The sequence below is a fragment of the Mustelus asterias genome, chromosome 10 (genome assembly GCF_964213995.1).
Source record: "Mustelus asterias chromosome 10, sMusAst1.hap1.1, whole genome shotgun sequence".
NCBI classification, from domain to species: Eukaryota; Metazoa; Chordata; class Chondrichthyes; order Carcharhiniformes; family Triakidae; genus Mustelus; species Mustelus asterias.
Window position 1 is genome coordinate 13,575,013 of NC_135810.1, and position 21,916 is coordinate 13,596,928.

The window sequence follows — 21,916 nt, forward strand, 5'->3', positions numbered from 1 at the left end:
CACTGAACCCCTCCCAATGCGTAACTAATGAGGTCAGGGCCAGAATTTATCGCGTGGTTTTCTGTCAGCCACCACTTCGGGAAATACTACCTGTCCCTGCACCACTGCAGGACTTTGTCTCAGATAGGAAAACTCGGCCCAATGAGCCATATAACAATGGCAAGTCTTGAAATGTTCATGAAGAACCAGCCATTCAGAAACCTGCTTTGAAATTTAAAAAAATGCTGCTCTGACAACTTTAGAAAAGTGTCAAGAGTAATTATTGTGTCGACAACAGAAGCTTTGTCCCACATCACCTCTCTTAAACCTTTCCAAATAAAACAACAGGCAAAAAAAAAATAGCTTTTTATAACCTCATAAAGGTGTCAATCAATCAAAGCTAACACTCCACTTCAGCATGGGAAATTTTATTGATTGTTGGGCGCTACAAAATAAAGTTACGTTATCAATGTAAATCTTCTTCATCCAGTACTTGGATGACCTATCAATCTATTTATTTTAGTACAATAGCATGCTGCATCATGTCACATTGGTATACAACCGGTTGAATTACTTTTCGCCCATTTCTTAAGTTTGATTTTCTCCTTCCATTCTCCATTTTTAATAAAAAGAAAATGCTGTATCTGCATCCTCTGTTTCCCAGGCCCACGTGCCAACCCTGCTCTGAAGTAGCACTTCACTTGGGTGGGGCCAGACCTGCAATTGTCCTTCAAGGAAAACGCTTGGGGCCTTGCTCTCAGTAACATTTGGCAATATACTCTATGGGAGAGATCACAGTGAGCAGAGATCTCACAGGCACAGAGCTATGTAATGCATCCCCGTGGTGTCAAATGCACGCTGCCGCTGTCCCATAAATAGAATTAAAGTTCATAAATCAGTCACCGTATGCTAGTAGCTGCTATTAAGAGTCACTACCTCTGATTGGATACCTTCTTATATGTCCTACCATGTGGTGACTGCACGGTTAAACAGCATTTCCTCCTATTCCAACATGTTTATAACCGATAAACAAACATTTTCCAGTAAATGAAAAGGACTCGCAACTTTTCCTAATTCCCCCATGATTTCTTTGGTTGCTCACAAAAGTTGCTGGAAGGTTAGTGTTGGCCGCTATCAACTCTCTGGGGTGAACTTGACAAGGGGTTGGGGGGGAGAGGGGGTGGGGGGCGTGTGGTTGCATTGCTCGCTCTCCCAATGGAAAAGCAATTCAAGGGGGGGGGAGGGCTGTGTGGAATAAGAGGGTTGGATTTCGGGTTTTGGAGGTCGGGGGAGGAGGTACAAAATGGACGTACAGGAGCGGGAGGCAGAAGTCAGGTGTGCCCCCCCCCCCCCCCCCCCCCCCCCGGCCCCCTCGAGGGACATAGGGGATGCCACCGCCCCATCGCCCTCAAATGAGGTCCCCCTCTTCATTACCATCTTTTAGCCCAAGTTGCAGAAGCAGTGGGCTGGCCTCCTTCATTCCATCTTCCACAGCCACACATACTATTGCGGCAAAGTGGAATGATTGGCCAGTTTAGGGCTTTGTCAGGCCTATGGTTGGGTAGGCTGACGGACACCTTACCCGTGCCACCATAATATGAGGGATAGTTTGGGAATGGGCAAGGAGGTATTAGCTAACCACCCATTTTATTTTACGTTTCATCACCACCCCCAAACACCCCCCCCCCCCCCCCCCGCCGGGCCTGGAAATAGGCTGATTGGGAGGGGTGTGCATAAAATTGCCCCCATTTGAGTGCTGCAAGACTACTGAATGATCAATAACAAAAACTTGCACTTTAAACATGTTTAAACATTCTATCCGGAGATTTGTCAAATAACATTTTACACTGAGGCGTGTTTGGAGGCTTCAGTGCACATGACCAAAGCTTGGTCAAAGACGTAGGTTGTAAAGAAGAGGTGGAGAGGTTTAGAGAGAGAGTTTCACAGTTTAGGGCCCAGGCAACCAGAGACACAATCACCAATCGCAGTGCGATTAAAAATCAGAAATGGGCATGAAGTCAGCATTGGATTAGCGCTGAGATTTTGAAGGATTGTGAGGCTGGAGGAGGTTACAGAGATAGGGAGGAGCAAGACCATGGAGGGAGTTGAAAACAAATGTAAACATTTGAAAATGGAGGCATTGCCAACCACACCCCAAAGTATGTCAGAGCGTAGGGATGATGGGTAAATGGGACTTAGTGCAAGGTGGGATATGGACAGCACAATGCTTCGGGTGACTTCAAATTCACAGAGCATAGAATGGGCCACTGAGACAGGACAGGATTGTGTTAATCTGCCTGAGGGTGTCAGATGTCCTGAATGAGAGGTAGGGACAAGCGATGTTACAGAGGTGGAAATGCGTGGGTTTAGATGGACGAGCAGATGTGGGGTTCAGAGCTCCTCTGGGCAGCAAATAGGACTCCACGATTGCAAATGGCCTGCGTCAGCCTCAGACAATGACGAGCGGGAGAGATAGAGTCGCTGGCTGTGGAACGGAGTTTGTGGTGGGAAGCAGAGATTTTAGCTGGGGCAATCTTTCTTCTCTTCAATGGGAAGAACTTTCAGCTCATCCAGAACTGGAGGTTGGGGAAACAGTATAAGAATGCAGAGACAGTGCAAAGCGGAGCGGGGCTGGAGAGGGTCTGTGATAGAATCAAAGCATCCTACAGTGCAGAAGGAGGCCATTCGGCCCATCGATTTGGCCCATCAAGTCTGCACCGACCACAATCCCGCCCAGGCCCTCTCCCCTTAACTCCATTCATTTACCCTAGCTAGTTCCCCTGACACTGAGGGACAATTTTAGCATGGCCAATGCACCTAACCCACACATCCTTGGACTGTGGGAGGAAACCGGAGCACCCGGAGGAAACCCACGCAGGGAGAACGTGCAGACTCCACATAGACAGTGACCCAAGCCGGGAATTGAACCCGGGTCCTCGGCGCTGTGAGGCAGCGGTGCTAACCACTGTGCCACCATGCCGCCCCATAAGGTTGGGCGTTATCAGCAAACGTCTGGAGTTTGTTGTCTTGTTTTCAGATGATGTCACTGAAGAGGAACATGTAGACAAGAAAATAGAGATTATCAAGTATAGATCCTCAAGACTTTCTGATACAGGAGCAGGAAGAGAAGCCATTGCAGATTAAAATTTAAGATGTGCGGGTTAGGTGCATTGGCCATGCTAAATTCTCTCTCAGTGTACCTGAACAGGCGCCGGAGTGTGGCGACTAGGGGATTTTCACAGTAACTTCATTGCGGTGTTAATGTCAGCCTACTTGTGACACTAATAAATAAACTTAAAAACTTTGGAGAGTGTTGTTAGGGTGGGAAATTGGGTTTGGCGGCACCCACCTTTTGGATGTTAGAGTGCCCTCGCGTTTCACAAAAATGGCGTCTACAGCACCCACATCACCACTTCTGGTGTGAAGCGAGCTGGATCATCTTGATAAAGGTGTTCACAAGCACATAACATTCGGGAGAAGTATGCAGAGCAGACAGATCATGATGATCAGCGTGCGGCACTGAATTAACATCAGCACGGCCATTTTACACCTCAACCCTCCAGCAGATGGCCTTGCCTAAGGCCACACCTCTGAGCAGATGTTCAGTGTAATGTGAGTGTACCTTTAGGAAAGGTTTTTTTAAAAAATCATGCAGATTAGAGCTTCAGCGATGTTATTGAGGATGGAGTTAAGCTGTGGCAGTCAGGTTACAGGGTTTTCAGTTTCGATTGGGCAGTCAGGTGATAGGGGTTTTTTCTTTTGGGCTTTCAGTTTTGTTTTGGGGAGTGTGTTTGAAGCAGTTTTGCAGCAAGTTAAGAAGCAGTTTCTCTCTCTCCCTGTTCTTCTCTTTGTTTGGTTCTGAAACTATTATCAGTTAGCTGAAGGAACGGCTCATTGCCACCTTGCCTTAAAGAAGCTGTGTTTTGGGAAACAGATTTGATTACAACCTCTTCTGAGTTTCTTTACAAGGGATTTTCAGCACTCAACCCAAGAGGCAGGATTCCTGTAACAAGTGGGCATTAACCTATGCTGCATTATGTATATTTGGAGGGTTTTGTGTATTGGATGTTGTCTTTGGTTGGAACACATTAGAGATATTTCCTTAAGAGTTTTACATTATCTTGATTGTTGTGTTTCTTGTTTGTAATTGTTAAACGTTTTTGCTAATTGTCTTACTATACATGTGCCTCCCATCCCTTGACTCTGGTTACACTTTGCGCTGCCCCGGCAAAGCAGCTAGTTTAATTAAGGACCCCACACACCCCGGACACTCTCTCTCTTCCATCTTCTTCCGTCGGGAAAAAGATGCAGAAGTCTGAGGTCGCGTACCAACCAGCTCAAGAACAGCTTCTTCCCTGCTGCTGTCAGGCTTTTGAATGTATTTACCTTGCATCTTTCTCTACGCCCTAGCTATGACTGTAACACTACATTTTGCACTCTCTCGTTTCCTTCTCTATGAACGGTATGTTTTGTCTGTATAGCGCGCAAGAAACAATACTTCTCACTGTATTTTAATACGTGACATAATAAATCAAATCAAATCAAAATTCTTAATTAAACTTTGTGTTGATAAAAGCTCCTCGTGGGTCAGTTGAATCAGACCTAAAGTGAAACCTCCCATGCTCCCCCCAGCCAAATTCAGCACAAAACGTTACAGGTCAGGCGAGCATCATAGAACACCTTGAAGTATCCGACCTGACTTGTAACACCAGCACACGGAAGGAAGCCGTTCCAGTGCTATTTAGAGGAATTATCAACCACTTACAGGTTAATTTCTTCTGTTGCTGTTGCTACGAATGTACACATTCTTGGTGTTTTCCGCAGGTGTTTCAAGTTTCAAAAGTCTACAGGGAGTGGTTTCTGGCAAGAGCTGAAGGAATTTATTGTTGACTTCAAGGATTTTGCATGCACCAGCTGCTCTCTGACATGGGCGCATTGAAGCTGGCCTTCCTCTTGGAATAGAGAATAACTGGGAGATTGATCGGAGGCCAGGCAGAGCAGGACACGCTGCTAAAGGAGGGAGGAGAAGGGGAAACGCAGCTCTCAGCAGCAGAGATCCATCCAGGGTGTTCAGGGAGCAAATTTCCTACCCAAACCTCAGCAAGGAACAATATGTGAAATGCCTGTGCTACAGTAAAGGTGCCCCGCACTGAAATATGTTTAAAGTTTTTAAAGTTTATTTATTAATGTCACAAGTAGGCTTACATTAATACTGCAATGAAGTTACTGTGAAAATCCCCCAGTTGCCACACTCCGGCGCCTGTTCGGGTACGCTGAGGGAGAATTTAGCATGGCCAATGCACCTAACCTGCCCGTCTTTCAGACTGTGGGAGGAAACCGGAGCACCCGGAGGAAACCCACGCAGACACGGGGAGAACATGCAGACTCCGCATAGACAATGACCCAAGCCAGGAATCGAACCCGGGTCCCTGGCGCTGTGAAGCAGCAATGCTAACCACTGTGCCCCCGTGCCATCCTGGCAAAGGTAGCTTGGAAGATAAGTTTATAGAGTTTCTTCCGGGACAGATTCTTAGACCAGCACATTATAGAGCCAACCACAGAGCAGGCTATTCCAGACTTGGTAAAGTGCACTGAGACAGGCTTAATTCATGACCTCATAGGCCTTTAGGTAGCAGTGATCATAAATTGATTGAATTTCACATTAAGTTCCAAGGAGAGAGGAGTGGGTCAAAGACTAAGTCTAAACTTAAATAAAGGCAATTCCAATTACAAGGGTATGAAGACAGAGCTGCCTAAGGCGAATTGGGAAATGCATTGGCAGACACCTGATTGACAAGGAAGTTAAAGTATATAGGGGGTAGAATGGAAAATGGAGTTTTGACCACAATCAGATCAACCATGATCATATCGAATGGCGGAGCAGATTCGAGGGACCGAATGGCCTCCTCCAGTTCCTAATTCTTCTATATGTATATATGTTTAAGTGGTGCGGCTGAGTCTTTTTTATCCCTGGCTAACACATGCATCCAATCAACAATGTCGCTAAAAAAACAAAAGAGAAAATGCTGGAAAATCTCAGCAGGCCTGGCAGCATCTGTAAGGAGAGAAAAGTGCTGACGTTTCGAGTCCAGATGACCCTTTGTCAAAGCAAACAATGTAGCTAGCTCTTGCTGCATCTAGAAATCATGTCAATATGCAGGCACCACTAAGATGCCATGCTGCCTGTATTAAATTGAACATGTGCCAGATATTTGCACACTGCGGTCCTTTGCACTCGTTTTCAGGGACTCTCCCCCAAGGGGTATAGGGCGCCATCTTACCGGCCATTCACGCCACGCTCCCGCTGCAGTGAGGCTGGAGATCTTGGCACCCAGCTAAATATCTGTTCACTGCAGCGGGTGGGAAAATCCCGCTGGTGTGAACGGTGACACGATTCCAGCCATTAAGTTTTCATGTTTCTTTCTAATTCAACCAGTCAAAATAAGTAACAGACCTAAGCTTCGATGAGAAAAGCAGCAAGTAATGTTCAGTGCTTCACGGGTTAATATGCAGCCAACATTAAACCTGGCAGCAGCATTGGCTTTGTAAGAACAAAGATAAGCGATTGGGCATCCCAGTGTTTTCATTGTCATCTCTTCACACCTATCACTGCTGAAGCTTGTGGTAATATCAAGGCACGGTGCCAGTATATTAGCAAAAGTGACTGAGACACAAAACTCCCAGGGTTAGCAAAGACTGGAAAATTAGGAGATTGAACTGATGAACGCTCAGTGCGTGACCTTCATTCACAGACAATCGGACTGCGTTGTATGGACAGGGTTTCACTGAACCTCCTCGAGACCTTTCAGCTTCAAGCCAATTGTGTCACAGTTTAAGAAAGATATCATACAGCTCCATCTGCTCCCGCAACTGAAAACCAGTCTGGAATGTGGCACAACTTGCCGAGAGGGTCCAGGACACAACTGCAGAGAGATTAGAATGGCACCAGTGTGCCGAGGGAGGCAGTTTTCCCCCGCTGGCCGGAGTTATTTTGGTGCTTGGTTTTACAGCTGCAGTGCCAACAAAGAGCTGAATTTTATATTCTGATCTTTACCTGTCACGCCATATGATTAATGGATATTAACTTTTATTCCAAAGAATGATGGGACGCAATTCTCCGAACTCGCCCACAGCTGGGATTCTCCAGTCCCGCTGCAGAGAATGGAGATTTGGCTGAGTGCCAAACTCTCCATTCTCGTTGGCAGCGATGGAGGGGCCGTGTGACACTGGAGAATTCCTGCCTGTATTTTTAGAGCTTTCGTTTGGGAAGAATATAAGTGGAACAAATTTAAAGAGCTTGACTCCCAACGGAAGAATCAGTATTCCACAGCACATATCGGAATTTCAGTACAGATTAGCCCACGGTTGTCCAAACATTTGAACTAATTATGGGAAGAGCATAAACAATATGTGCCCAAAATTCTGCTACAAGAAGAAAGAACTTGCATTTATTTATAAGGGGGGCATGGTGGCACAGTGGTTAGCACTGCTGCTTCACAGCGCCAGGGACCTGGGTTCAATTCCAGACTTGGGTGACTGTCTGTGTACAGTTTGCACATTCTCCCCGTGTCTACATGGGTTTCCTCCGGGTGCTCCGGTTTCCTCCCGCACTCCAAAGATGTGTAGGTTAGGTGGATTGGCCATGCTAAATTTGCCCCTTAGTTTCCCAAGATGTGTAGATGGGATGGACCAGCCATGGTAAATGTGCGGGGTTACAGGGACAGGGAGTGGGAGAGGGCTTAGATAAGATACTCTGTCAGAGAGTCGATGCAGACTCGATGGGCTGAATGGCCTCCTTCTGCACTGTAGGGATTCTAAGATCTATATAGCACCTTTCACAACCTAGCGATGTTCCAAAGTGGTTTACAACCACTTTTATGTAGTCACTGCTGTAATGTAGGAAATACTATGGCCAATTTATAACAGCAATGTGAAAATAATTTGATTGTTTTCATAAGGCTGGTTGTGGGATAAGTGTTGGCCAAGACATCAATGATAGGTCCCCCTGTTCAACGTTGAAGTCATGCCATAGAATCATTGACAGCCACCTGAGAGAGCAAACAAGGCCCTCAGTTTGATGGCTTGACTGAAATACAGCACCTCTGACAGTGCAGCATTCTTTCGGTACTGCACTAGAATGTGTGCACAAGTCCCCAAAGTGGGACATGAACCCTTCTGCCCCAGAGCAGGAGTACTGCCTGCGTGGAACAGCTGGCACCTAGGAAACTGCAGTTTCCAACAGATTATATTCTTGAATTGACCAACACCTGTTTTAAGCTTCTTAACATGATCCTAATTTTGAACATCTCGTCGCTGGTGGAGCAGCTTTCACACTGTCAATTTAGTCATGGAACAAGTTTCAGCAATTCATGATTTCAGCAATTCGAATATGACTGATAAGATGGGCAACTCAGTGCAATGCCAAAGAGCCTCTGTTCCTGTGATCCCAATTATTGTCATCAAAATGCAACACAACTAACAATGCTGGCACACTGCACACTTTCCAATGGGTTGAACATTAATCTGAGCATAATTTGCCAAGTTACCACCATGCTATAGCTCATTCCCAAGATGCTATGGGTGGGATTTTCTGGCCGTGCTCACCCTGAAACCAGAAAATCCCGCCTGACGTCAACGGACATTTCTATGGGTCTGCCCCTTGCCTGCTACGATTCCCGTGGTGGGCAGGACAGGAAAGTTCACTCCTGCACATCTGATCTTTTCCTTCACCCTACCTGTCACTGCACCATCATATTCTGCACCCTATCCTTTCCTTCTGCCCTCTGTACTCCTGTATAGTGTACAAGAAACAATACTTTTCACTGTATCCCAATGCATGTGACAATCAAATCAAAAACTACCAAGAGAAGAGCCAACAGTAGGATATAGCACACTGTAGGATCAAAGAGCTTTATAAAGGTTTAATACCTGACCAAAATCATTACAAAAGGCTCTCTGAATGAAAAAAGAAATTAGCTGAACCACACATCAAGATAGAGGTAGGTGGTTAACACTGTTGCTTCACAGCGCTAGGGACCTGGGTTCATTTCCCACTTGGGTCACTGTCTGAACACGGCAATGAAGTTACTGTGAAAATCCCCTAGTCGCCACGCAGATACGATGGAGGGGCCGTGTGACACTGGACAGTTCCAGCCTGTATTTTTAAAGCTTTTGTTTGGGAAGAATATAAATGGAACAAATTTAAAGAGCTTGACTCCCAACGGAAGAATCAGTATTCCACAGCACATATTGGAATTTCAGTACAGATTAGCCCATGATTGTCCAAACATTTGAATTAATTATGGGAAGAACATAAACAATATGTGCCCAAAATTCTGCTACAAGAAGAAAGAACTTGCATTTATTTATAAGGGCGGCATGGTGGCATATTGGTTTCGCACTCAGCCAAATCTCCATTCACTGCAGCAGGACTGGAGAATCCCAGCCGTGGGCGAGTTCGGAGAATTGCGTCCCATCATTCTTTGGAATAAAAGTTAATATCCATTAATCATATGGCGTGACAGGTAAATATCAGAATATAAAAATCAGCTCTTTGTTGGCACTGCAGCTGTAAAACCAAGCACCAAAATAACTCCGGCCAGCGGGGGAAAACTGCCTCCCTCGGCACACCGGTGCCATTCTAATCTCTCTGCAGTTGTGTCCTGGACCCTCTCGGCAAGTTGTGCCACATTCCAGACTGGTTTTCAGTTGCGGGAGCAGATGGAGCTGTATGATATCTTTCTTAAACTGTGACACAATTGGCTTGAAGCTGAAAGGTCTCGAGGAGGTTCAGTGAAACCCTGTCCATACAGCGCAGCCTGATTGTCTGTGAATGAAGGTCACGCACTGAGCGTTCATCAGTTCAATCTCCTAATTTTCCAGTCTTTGCTAACCCTGGGAGTTTTGTGTCTCAGTCACTTTTGCTAATATACTGGCACCCTGCCTTTCCCACCCGCTGCAGTGAACAGATATTTAGCTGGGTGCCAAGATCTCCGGCCTCACTGCAGCGGGAGCGTGGCGTGAACGGCCGGTAAGATGGCACCCTATACCTGTTGGGGGAGAGTCCCTGAAAACGAGTGCAAAGTGCGGAGACAGCACGTTCTCCCCTTGTCTGAGTAGGTTTCCTCCGGGTGCTCCGATATCCTCCCACATTCGGAAAGACGTGCTGGTTAGGTGTATTGTCCATGCTAGATTCTCCCTCAGTCTATCCAAACAGGCGCCGGATTGTGGCGACTAGGGGATTTTCAATTTCCTAATTTTCCAGTCTTTGCTAATGCTGGGAGTTTTGTGTCTCAGTCACTTTTGCTAATATACTGGCACCGTGCCTTGATATTACCACAAGCTTCAGCAGTGATAGATGTGAAGAGATGGCAATGAAAACACTGGGATGCCCAATCGCTTATTAGTAACTTCATTGCATTGTTAATGTAAGCCTAGCTGTGTGCAGAGAAAGCAGACGAGTGTGATTAGATTGTGTGACTCCCCCTAGTGAAAAAGACCAGCATAGAATTGACGGGCAGAGTGCCCTTTACTCTGTGCAATAACATCCTATTGTTCTGTGATTTCACAACATGTAACATTGGGTAATAACTGGAGATGAAAAGAAACAAATTGCTGGAAGACGTTTGCGAAGTCTGTGCTAAATGCAGACGTTACATTGGAGGGCAGCAATATTTCTAATTGCTTGGCTTTCCTCCGTTTGAATTTGATCAGGAACAGCCCACATGTATCAAGCCACGTCCTGCAAGCACACATTTCCAAATGAAAAGAGTGGCTGAGGGCCAATTTCCACCGAGTACGTCCGAGACACACGAGCAACTTAGGCTTAGGCTGCGCTTTATAAACAAACCCCTATTCAACATTCCAACCTGTAAGATTCGTACAAGGACAAACCTGTTCAGCTGTTGCTTTATGGCTCCTGGTTACTGACTGGTACGGGCAAGCCTTTTACATGTTACAGAACAGGCTGTTCTCCCACAAGAGTTCAATGAAAGTTAGCATGTGAGCTTTGGAATTTAGACAGCACTGTATTTTACTTTTTGAATTTTAACATTCACCGTCCGTAGAAGGGACAGAAAGAGGTTAAGGTGTCCTGATATTTTCTGACAATCCAAATCATTTTTTGGAGGATTCTTTCACTGTAAACCAGCAACAGATAATGAAATATCTCAATTTAATTTTACATATTGGACAACTTCGGCCCCTTCTTAGGTCTCGGATACCAACTCAGGACAAAGATATAAGGCTTTCTCTATAATACAACATGGAGTCATTACATCAATCTCAGGCTACCACGCTATGCTGAACAAGTGTTCATTTTGACCCATACCTCACACCAGTCATCTTCAAAGCCTGATCCTTTTTAGTGCCAGTTTGGGCAGAGTTATGGGACACTTTGTACAGCAACACACATCCATTAGAAAATGGGGTAAGACTAGTCCAACCTATTCCATCGGACTCCTGCACCAAACAGAGAGAAAGCCTGTTCCCTCCATCTGCTTTCAGATGGATGATTGCAGACGCAGATCCTTCAGGATAAAGAGGAACATCTCATTAATTCCTGACCAAGATTTTGTTTTTTGGATACTGAAGGAATCATGGGATAGTGTGGTGGAAATGGAGTTGACATGGAAGACCAACAGATCAATCATAATCATAATGATTTGATTTTGACTTGACTTGATTTGATTTATTATTGTCACATGTATTAGTATACAGCGAAAAGTATTGTATCTTGCGTGCTATACAGATAAAACATACCGTACTTAGGGAAGGAAAGGAGAGAGTGCAGAATGTAGTGTTACAGTCATCGCTAGGGTGCAGAGAAAGATCAACTTAACATGAGATAGATCCACTCAAAAGTCTGATGACAGCAGGGAAGAAGCAGTTTTTGAGTCGGTTGGCAAGTGACCTAAAACTTTTGTATCTTTTTCCTGCTGGAAGAAGGTGGAAGAGAGTATGTCTAAGGTGCGTGGGGTCCTTGATTATGCTGGCTGCTTTTCCGAGACAGCGGGAAATTTAGACAGAGTCAATGGATGGGAGGCTGGTTTGCGTGATGGATTGGGCTTCATTCACGACCCTTTGTAGTTTCTTTCAATCTTGGGCAGAGCAGGAGCCATACCAAGCTGTGATACAACCAGAAAGAATGCTTTCTATGGTGCGTCTGTAAAAGTTGGTGAGAGTCGTAGCTGACATGCCAAATTTCCTTAGTCTTCTGAGAAAGTAGAAGTGTTGGTGGGCTTTCTCAACTATAGTGTCGGCATGGGGGGACCAGGACAGGTTGTTGGTGATCTGGACACCTAAAAACTTGAAGATCTCGACCATTTCTACTTCAGCCCCATAGATGTAGACAGGGACATGCCCTCCACTATGCTTCCTGAAGTCAATGGCTATCTCCTTCATTTTGTTGACGTTGCGGGAGAGATTATTGTTGCCGATCCAGTTCACCAGATTCACTAACTCTTTCCTGTACTCTGTCTTATCATTATTTGAGATCCGACCCACAACGGTGATGTCATCAGCAAACTTGAAAATTGAGTTGGGGTGGGAATTTGGCCATGCAATCAAAGGTGTATAAGGAGTATAATAAGGGGCTGAGGACACTACCTTGCGAAGCACCGGTGTTGAGGATGATGATAGAGGAGGTATTGTTGCCTATCCTTACTGACTGCGGTCTATGGGTTGGGAAGTCTAGGATCCAGTTGCAGAGGGAGGAACCGAGCCCCAGGCCTTGAAATTTGGAGATGAGTCTCGTAGGAATAATGGTGCTGAAGGCTGAGCTATAGCTATGAAAAGGAGTCGGGCATAGGTATCTTTGTTATCCAGGTGTTCCAGGGTTGAGTGCAGGGCCAGGGAGATGGCATCTGCTGTGGCCTTGTTGGGGCGATAGGCGAATTGTAGTGGATTCAGGCAATCTGGGGGGCCGGAATTGATTGTGCCATGACTAACCTATCGAAGTACTTCATAATGATGGATGTCAGAGCCACCGGATGACAGTCATTAAGGCACGCTGCCTGGCTTTTCTTTGGTACCGGGATGATGGTCATCTTCTTGAAGCAGATAGGGACCTCAGATTCCCTACCTGCTTCAAGAGAGGTTGAAAATGTCTGCGAATACCCCCGCCAGCTGGTCCACGCAGGGCCTGAGTGCTCATCCAGGTACCCCAACCGGGCCAGTTGCTTTCCGTAGGTTGACCTTTGAGAAGGCTGCTAAATGACAAGAGCAGACTCATGGGGCTGTGTGGCTTATTAATGCTTCTGATCATACTCTTAATGTGATTTGTATACATATTGTAACTTTGAGAAACGAGATGCTGGGATCAACCCCTTCAAAAATAATGAAAGCAGTAGTGATGATAGCTGACTGAATACTGATCAGCATGCCTGTTAGGCAGCCAGTTTGTTGTATTTTTATATATCTCAGGGCAAGGCAGAGACCACACTCATTTCTAAATGTGCAACAGGTTTATTTACAGTGATTTAAAAATACCTTGGTCAATACAAAATACTTGCATCATGTTTATCCCAGCTCGAATTTACTTTGGTGATGTGTGATTAATTTGCTCTGAGTCAACACCCAGGCTTAAGCAATCAAGTACAATGAGCATAATAAATTACCAGGCTCATAATCAAACGCAGAACAATTATACATTACAATGCCATTTGTTCTTAGCTTGTGCAAACAAAACATTTTCAATCATGCCATACACATCACTCAAATAAAATTTACTTTTTTCCATTGTGTTCATGATGGTGCAAGATGGAGGAGCCAAAATTTCCTCATGGGGTAAGAATAAACTCATTCTAATTCCTTCACATGTTGATAGGCACAGGCTCCTGGTTATGCTGATAAGATTAGATTAAGAGGGATGGGAGGAAACTTGCTTGAAGCTTAAACACTTGCATGGACCAGATTTTTTTATTCATTCATGGGCATGGGTGTCGCTGGTTGGCCAGCATTTACCAGGGGGAAAAGTTGTAATGAATACAATGAGTTCAATCACAGCACAGGAACAGGCCATTCAGCCCATCGGGTTCAAGGTAGTGTCTAGCCCATCTGGCCAGCATTTATTGCCCATCCCTAGTTGCCCGAGACATCAACCACATTGCAGGACATTAGTGAACCAAATGGGTTTTTCCAACAATCGGCAATGGTTCCATGGTCATCAGTCGATTCATAATTCCAGATATTTTTTATTGAATTCAAATTCCACCATCTTCCATGGCGGGATTCGAATCGGGGTCCCCAGAACATTAGCTGAGTTTCTAGATTAATAGTCTAGCGATAATACTACTAGGCCATTGCTTCCCTTGATGGGCTAGACACCAGATGGGCGAGACACTACCATAAACCCGATGGGCCGAATGGCCTGTGATTGAACTCATTTTATTCATTATATTTTTTCCCCTGGTGTTTGAAGCCTTACAAAACAGCAGTGGCTAAAGCAAGAGAGGCGCGATATTACTTCAAGCACTTCATTTATAAATCCCTATCCTGAGTTCGGGTCAAAATTTTCCCTGCAAAATGTCAATAGTTTAAGGCAGGGCTACAGAAAAAAAAGCCTCAATGTTTTAAAGCTTTTACCCAACTTTGGGAAAAAAATGACTCGTGTCCTGACATTAATGCATTTTGCCTAGCAACAGGCAAATTTATAGAAAAAATAATTCAAGGTCTCCCGTGAGCTCACAAAAGACATCAGAGCAACATGAATGAACACAGCACTATTGCAGTAGAATTCCAGCTCAACTTGGCCAGCCTTACGTTCAAGGCAAAAAAAAGCTATTTTAATTCAGACATGAAGCATATCTTCATAGAAAATGTTGTGCTAACACAAAATAACCTGAAAATATATTATTCAGGACAGCTGTCAGGTCTCATGTTGCTAAGGAACCAAAAATAATCTCGATCTATATTTCTGAGAGTGAGACTGCTTGTGAAGGTGGAGCTCTGTGATTATTGGTATTGCACTACTTTTCCCTGCTTCTAGCTCAGGGCAAGAGAACAGACATGTATTCACACTTAACATTAATGTTTAATTGGCTCCTCATGGAGCATCCTCCTTCTCCTGCACACGGAAGCATGCCTCGGTGTGGCTGATACATTTTGGCAGAAGGTTAAAGTTTCCTTGGAAATGTTTCAACGCAAAAAAAACACACAGAAAAGACAGTAAAATGGAGATGTCTGCATGGTAATTTGCTGAGAGGCAGCCCAATGCAATCGCCACGTACTGCTTACTCGTACACAGAAACATAGAAACACAGAAGATAGGAGCAGGAGGAGGCCATTTGGCCCTTCGAGCCTGCTCCGCCATTCACAACCATCATGGCTGATCATCCAACTCAATAGCCTAATCCTGCTTTCTCCCCATAACCTTTGATCCCACTCGTCCCAAGTGCTATATCTAGCTGCCTCTTGAATACATTCAATGTTTTGGCATCAACTACTTCCTATGGTAATGAATTCCACAGGCTCACCACACTTTGGGTGAAGAAATGTCTCCTCATCTCCGTCCCAAATGGTCTACCCTGAATCCTCAGACTGTGACCCCTGGTTCTGGGCTCCCCCCACCAACGGGAGCACCCTCCCTGCATCTACCCTGTCTAGTCCTGTTAGAATTTTATAAGTCTCTATGGGATCCCCCCTCATTCATCTGAACTCCAGCGAAAACAATCCTAAACTAGTCAATCTCTCCTCATACATCAGTTTCGCCATTCCCGGGATCAGCCTGGTAGACCTCCGCTGCACTTCCTCAAAAGCAAGAACATCCTTCCTCAGAAAAGGAGACCAAAACTGCACACAATACTCTAGGTGTGGCCTCAACAAGGCCCTGTATAATTGCAACAACACATCCCTGCTCCTATACTCGAAGCCTTTCACAATGAAGGCCAACATACCATTTGCCCTCTTTACCACTTGCTGCACCTGCATGCTTACCTCAGCAACTGGAGGTACTAAAGTACTATTTTCGTGCAACGGTAAATTGCTTCCTTTGCATTTGTGCACCTCAAAAAAGGCTTTAATTTATACTGGCCTGGATTTTCCTACCCCCACGTTGGGTTCTCCCGTGGTGAAAGCAGCGAGTCACTCAAACGTCCATTGATATTGGTGGGACTGGAAGATCATACAACTGGCAGGAACCGGAAAACTCTTGCCATGGTGTCTTTCAAGTCTCAGAATATCCCAAACATCTTTACAAGCATAGAACATAGAACAGTACAGCACAGAACAGGCCCTTCGGCCCACAATGTTGTGCCGAGCTTTATCTGAAACCAAGATCAAGCTATCCCAGTCCCTATCATCCTGGTGTGCTCCATGTGCCGATCCAATAACCGCTTAAATGTTCCTAAAGTGTCTGACTCCACTATCACTGCAGGCAGTCCATTCCACACCCCAACCACTCTCTGCGTAAAGAACCTACCTCTGATATCCTTCCTATATCTCCCACCACGAACCCTATAGTTATGCCCCCTTGTAATAGCTCCATCCACCCGAGGAAATAGTCTTTGAACGTTCACTCTATCTATCCCCTTCATCATTTTATAAACCTCTATTAAGTCCTCCCCTCAGCCTCCTCCGCTCCAGAGAGAACAGCCCTAGTTCCCTCAACCTTTCCTCATAAGACCTACCCTCCAAACCAGACAGCATCCTGGTAAATCTCCTCTGCACTCTTTCCAACGCTTCCACGTCCTTCTTATGGTGAGGTGACCAGAACTGCACACAATATTCCAAATGTGGTCTCACCAAGGTCCTGTACAGTTGCAGCATAACCCCATGGCTCTTAAACTCCAACCCCCTGTTAATAAAAGCTAACACACTATAGGCCTTCTTTTTTTTTTATACTTTTCCAATTCAATCAAAAAAAAAATCCAATTCAGAGTCTCAACAAGTTGAGACATTTCCGATCCAGGCTAACAAGGTCCGATCCAAGCGACCAAACCACCCTGTCCTGGGCCCGATCTACATGAGCCAAGCTGATTGGAGAAGGGGGAGGTTCCTCCTCCAAGACTTGGGCTCATTTGCATCTTAGCCAAAAGGCCGAGATGCCGCTTTTAAAAATTGCTTCATATGAAACATATGAAGCTTCAATGTAACCTAATGACCTCAACCAAGTGCAGCATCCTCTCCATACTACACTTGATCTTAGCCAAAAGGCCGAGAAGCGAGGCCTTCTTCACAGCTCTAACCACTTGAGTGGCAACCTTTAGAGATCTGTGGATATGGACCCCAAGATCTCTCTGTTCCTCCACAGTCTTCAGAACCCTACCTTTGACCCTGTAATCCACATTTAACTTAGTCCTACCAAAATGAATCACCTCACATTTATCAGGGTTAAACTCCATTTGCCATTTTTCAGCCCAGCTTTGCATCCTATCTATGTCTCTTTGCAGCCTACAACAGCCCTCCACCTCATCCACTACTCCACCAATCTTGGTGTCATCAGCAAATTTACTGATCCACCCTTCAGCCCCCTCCTCTAAGTCATTAATAAAAATCACAAAGAGCAGAGGACCAAGCACCGATCCCTGTGGCACTCCGCTAGCAACCTGCCTCCAATCCGAAAATTTTCCATCGACCACCACCCTCTGTCTTCGATCAGACAGCCAGTTACCTATCCAATCGGCCACCTTTCCCTCTATCCCACACCTCCTCACTTTCATCATAAGCCAACCATGGGGGACCTTATCAAACGCCTTACTAAAATCCATGTATATGACATCAACTGCCCTATCTTCATCAACACACTTAGTTACCTCCTCAAAAAATTCAATCAAATTTGTGAGGCACGACTTGCCCTTCACGAATCCGTACTGACTATCCCGGATTAATCCGCATCTTTCTAAATGGTCGTAAATCCCATCCCTAAGGACCCTTTCCATCAATTTACCAACCACCGAAGTAAGACTAACCGGTCTATAATTACCAGGGTCATTTCTATTCCCTTTCTTAAACAGAGGAACAACATTCGCCATTCTCCAGTCCTCTGGCACTATCCCCGTGGACAGCGAGGACCCAAAGATCAAAGCCAAAGGCTCTGCAATCTCATCCCTTGCCTCCCAAAGAATCCTAGGATATATTTAATCAGGCCCAGGGGACTTATCAACCTTCAGTTTATTCAAAACTGCCAGGACATCCTCCCTCCGAACATCTATTTCCTCCTGCCTATTAGCCTGTAACACCTTCTCTTCCTCAAAAACATGGCCCCTCTTCTTGGTGAACACTGAAGAAAAGTATTCATTCATCACCTCGCCTATCTCCACTGACTCCATACACAAGTTCCCACTACTGTCCTTGACCGGCCCCAACCTCACCCTGGTCATTCTTTTATTCCTCACATAAGAGTAAAAAGCCTTGGGGTTTTCCTTGATCCGACCCGCCAAGGACTTCTCGTGTCCCCTCCTAGCTCTCCTAAGCCCCTTTTTCAGCTCATTCCTTGCAATGAAGTACTTTTGAACCACAGTCACTATTTGAATGCTAATTTAAGTTTATTAGTGTCACAAGTAGGGTTACATTAACACTGCAATGAAGTTACTGTGAAAATCCCCTAGTCGCCGCACTCCTTTAAACCTTCTCAAGGGCAATTAGGGCTGAGCAATAAATGCTAGTCAGTGATATGCACATCCCATGAACAAATATATTGGGGTGGCAGGGTGGCACATTGGTTAGTATTGTTGCCTCACAGCGCCAGAGAACCGGGTTCGATTCCCGGCTTGGATCACTGTCTGTGCGGAATCTGTACGTTCTCCCCGTGTCTGCTTGGGTTTCCTCCGGGTGCTCTGGTTTCCTCCCACAGTCTGAAAGACGTGCTGGTTAGGTGCATTGGCCGTGCTAAATTCTCCCTCAGTGAACCTGAGCAGGCGCTAGAGTGTGGCAACAAGGGGATTTTCACAGTAACTTCATTGCAGTGTTAATGTAAACCTACTTGTGACTAATAAATAAACTTTAAACTTTAATCTGAGACCGTGAGCCTTCATCCTAGTCTCCCCAGCCAGGTGAAACACCCTCCCAGCATCTACCCTGTAAGGTCCCTGCAGAATTTTATAGCTTTCTCTGAGATCACCTCTCATTCTTCTAAAGTCTAAGGAACGCAGTTTTACCCAACTTCATTTCCCATCAAATGCCTGTCCACTCATCCCAGGAATTAGTCCAGGAAACCTCTTACTGCACTCCCTCAAGAGCAGATTTGCAGGGACCCGGGTTCAATTCTGGCCTTGGGTGACTGTGTGGATTTTGCACGTTCTTCCAATGTCTGCATGGGTTTTCTTCGGCTGCTCTGGTTTCTCCCCACAGTCCAAAGATGTGCAGGTTGGGTGGATTGGCCATGGTAAATTGCCCCTTCGTGCCAGGGGGACTAGAGGGTAAATACATGGGGTTACAAGGTAGGGCTTGGGCGGGATTGTGGTCAGTGCAGACTTGATGTGCCAAATGGCCTCCTTCTGCACTATGGGGGTTCTATTCTATGTTCTTTGTTGGTAAGGAGGCCAAAACCAAAAGCAGTACATCAGCTGTATTCTCACCAAGGCCTTGCATTACCATCGTGAGGCTTCCTTCGTTTTATATTCCAATTGTTTTGTAATGACGGCTAACACACTATTTGCTTTCCAAATTTCCTGCTGTACCCGCATGTTAACTTTCGGTGAATCATATAAAGCGATAATTGTAAATTAAATGTGTTTAATTATTTACAGGCGGAGGGCATCAAGTGGGATCATACTTGGCACAAAGAGATACTTACTGAAACTGTGCGGTTGAGTTAGGCGGTATGTGCTTGCAATGTCTCACTCAGTAAATAAATATAAGACAAAGAAAAGATTGGCTCTTGTACCCTCCTTCACCAGCTAGCTTTCTGAAGTATAACAAGAATGCCCAGGCCCCTGTGTATACCAACAACATCCAGTCTGTCGCCATTCAAAAAATACTCTGCTGCATTATTTTCCATCAAAAGTTGATAGCTTCACATTTCCCCACGTTATATTCCATCTGCAATGTTCCTGTCCATTCACTTAACCTGCATTTAATCACGGTTAGCCTCTTCATTCTCCTCACACTTTACTCTCCTACCTAATTTTGCATCATTCGAAAACTTTGAAACATTACAATCTGTTCTCTCATCTAAGTCAATGATAGAGGTTATAAATAGCCACAGTCTAAGCACTGTTCCTTGCTCCATTAGTAAGAGCATACCAACTCAAAAGTAACCCATTTATTCCTACTCTCTGTTTTCTGTTCATTATCTGATCCTCAAACTATGCTCATACATTACCTCCAAGACCACAAGCCCTATTACATCTACCTGAGAGGACGGGATTTTGCGACCTCGCTCAGATCGTAGATCAAGTAAAATCCCACCCAGGGCCAATGGAGATTTCCGTTCTGTGAGCCTCACCCGCCCTGATTCCGATAAAACTCCAGCCAAGGTCTCGGTTTAAAATCTCACCTGAAGGCTGGCACCTCTGACAGGGCAGCAATCCCTCAGCACTCTACTTATGTGTTGCCAGCATTTTGTGCACAAATCTCCAAAGTGAGACTTGAACCATCTTGCAATAAGAGTGCCACTCCCTGAGTCACAGCTAAGGACACTGCTCTTCTGTGGGAGCAGTATTGATACAAAGTCTGTAGGTGAGACGGTCGGTGTTGAGAGTGCCACAACGAACTGCAGCGAGCTGTTAGTATACCAGGGAAAAAAGTGGCACAGAGACAAGAAGTGAAGAGATTTATGAGCTGCCAAGTCCAATTGTGCCCCCACACCTTTCACACTCCTACCTACCCAACTGGCACACAGCCAAACCAATCATTAAACAATGTGGGCCTGGACGCAGATCTTATCACTGTGATGAAAACACAAAGCAGGTCAGCCAGCACCTAAAGACTCAACAACACCCATCCAGTTTTGATTTCAGAATCTGCAGAACTTGTTTTTTCACTTATAAATGTGCTTTCATATTTTTTAAAAATAGGCCATTGCACTTTTTTTTAAAAAAGAGTATTCGCTCCTTTATTTCTACAAACACAAATTTCCAATGTCAGCCAGATGATTGCTGTTTTTGGTTACCTACCCACCAGAGTTGTTTCTGAACAGTGGCCTCGCATTATGGTGAAGGTCACAACAAGCTTTAATTCTCTAACTCGATCTGTACGATGGGAATCAGCACTTTCCCAGTGCAGTGGCACTGTGGCACTCAAACCACAACAAAATGGAGTCAAACTCTAAATCCATCTATTATGGGCAGCACGGTGGCACAATGGTTCGCACTGCTGCCTCACAGCGTTAGGGACTTGGGTTCGATTCCCGGCTTGGGTCACTGTCTGTGTGGAGCCTGCACATTCTCCCTGTATCTGCATAGATTTCCTCCAGGGTGCTCCGGTTTCCTCCCACAGTCCAAAGGACATGCTGGTTAGGTGCACTGGCCATGATAAATTCTCCCTCAGTGTACCCGAACAGGCGCTGGAGTGTGGCAACGAGGGGATTTTCACAGTAACTTCATTGTGGTGTTAATATAAGCCTACTTGTGATTAATAAAGAAATAAACTTTTTTTCATTGCTGCCTATTGTAGATGCTGAGTTTATATGCCCCCCCCCCTCCCACCCCACCTCCACCAATCTCCCAAAATAAGGTCACACCCAGGCCACAAAGATGAGTGTACCCGGTAAACCTCAGTCTCGACAGGTTACGTGCCAAGTAAATAAAGCTATGTTAGCTCCAGGAGCAGGTCTCTCAGTGTAAGTTGATCATCCAAACAGTATCATTTACTGAGGTTCCATTTCACTTCCAAGAGAAACAGCCCTAATGCCTTGAAATCCAAATAAAAATTTATGAATACTGATCTATTATGTAGCATGTCATATATTACGAAGCATAATTGGCCAATAAAAAGGCTTTTCCAAACCAACAGAATGTATAGACACACACAAGCTAACAATGAAGCTATCAAAAGCCTT

At 45.2% G+C, this 21,916-nt stretch overlaps 1 protein-coding gene and 1 pseudogene across 2 annotated transcripts in view; both read right to left on the minus strand.

The window, feature by feature from the left end:
• The window catches only part of tbc1d4 (TBC1 domain family, member 4), a 277,707-nt gene that overhangs the window by 138,790 nt on the left and 117,001 nt on the right, over positions 1-21,916 (minus strand). The window lies entirely within an intron of this gene.
• Positions 16,933-17,142, minus strand: LOC144500139 (U2 spliceosomal RNA; annotated as a pseudogene).